Genomic DNA, 1,324 nt, shown 5'->3' on the forward strand with positions numbered 1-1,324 from the left:
TAGTATCTTTTTAATTTTTTTTTAATATTTTTATTAAATTTTTTAAGTTTAAACTGTTTAGTCATCCGAAGGAATTTTTTTCATAAAATATTTAAAAAAAACTGTTTATATTAATAAAAAACTAAACTTTTGGAGGTATTTTGAAATCGGTCCAGCTCACGTAAATCTTAATGTTTTTCCGAGATATTTTGGTGGAAGTCTTTGTTAAGAATCAAAGTCGATTTTGAGTCTTTTATATAAAAAAGTCAAAATTTTTTAATCTTCATTTACGTGTATGCACGGCGAAGCGTGGCGAAAGAATACCAAAGAGATAATCTCAACGGCAGCTTATATTTATAGGTATAAAGGCAAACTTACATGTAAACGCTATTGGAATTGGACCGTTAGGTTAATAACATGATTTAGTGATGTGTCGAGTTACAATATTAAATATACTTATGAAGTCGGTATATGAATATTCGGTAATACATATTAAGTAATACATATTAAATAGGTAGGAAATAATTATGATTAGGAAATTAAAGAATTTTAAATATGAAGTACATACATACGTATGTATAAATAAGAAGAAAATTTATGAAGGAACAATGCTGCGGTTCAGTCGCCGCCCTCCTTGAAATATACTTCAGTATTTTCAATCGTCAATGGGTAGAGGGTATAGCTTCACTATAGCTCGTTTGTAGATCCCATACTGCGTTTTTATTTGGCAACACGGTGAACTCATCTCGACCAGTGGTTGATTCTCGTCTTGAATTAGCACAAGTGTGTTCGGCTGTAGAGTGGGCGCTTTCTATGTCCACTTATGACGTTGTTGGAGCAAATGCAGGTAGTCTCTTGACCACCTACGCCAAAAATGCTGTTGTAGCTGTTGCAAACGGCGAAAGCGTGATAAGCGATTGTAATTGACGTCAGTAAGATCAGGCTCCGGGAATGAAGTGAGAGGCTCTCCGATGAGGAAATGACCCGGTGTTAAAGCTTCCAAGTCTGAGGGGTCGGAGGAGATCGGCGTGAGTGGGCGTGAATTTAAAATCGCCTATATTTGAGCGGTGATGGTTGCGAGCTCTTCAAAAGATAGCGTAGCATTGGCAACGACTCTCACCAAGTGATATTTTTCCTGCTTCACAGCAGGTCTCACAATCCGTCAAAGGGAGGCGATTTTGGAGGGATTGTGCGCTAGGTTATGCGATTTGCTTGACAGAGTTGCTGCAGTTGTTCTTGATGGACTTCAGTTTTGAAAAGTCGATAAAGCTCAGCAAGTTCGTTTTTGGCACCCACAAAATTCGTAGCATTGTCACTGATAATGGTGTTGCAGAGCCCTCTGCGA

Source organism: Rhagoletis pomonella, unplaced genomic scaffold, assembly GCF_013731165.1.
Source record: "Rhagoletis pomonella isolate Grant_MI unplaced genomic scaffold, Rhpom_1.0 Rhpom_scaffold_00003, whole genome shotgun sequence".
In the NCBI taxonomy this organism is placed as follows: Eukaryota; Metazoa; Arthropoda; class Insecta; order Diptera; family Tephritidae; genus Rhagoletis; species Rhagoletis pomonella.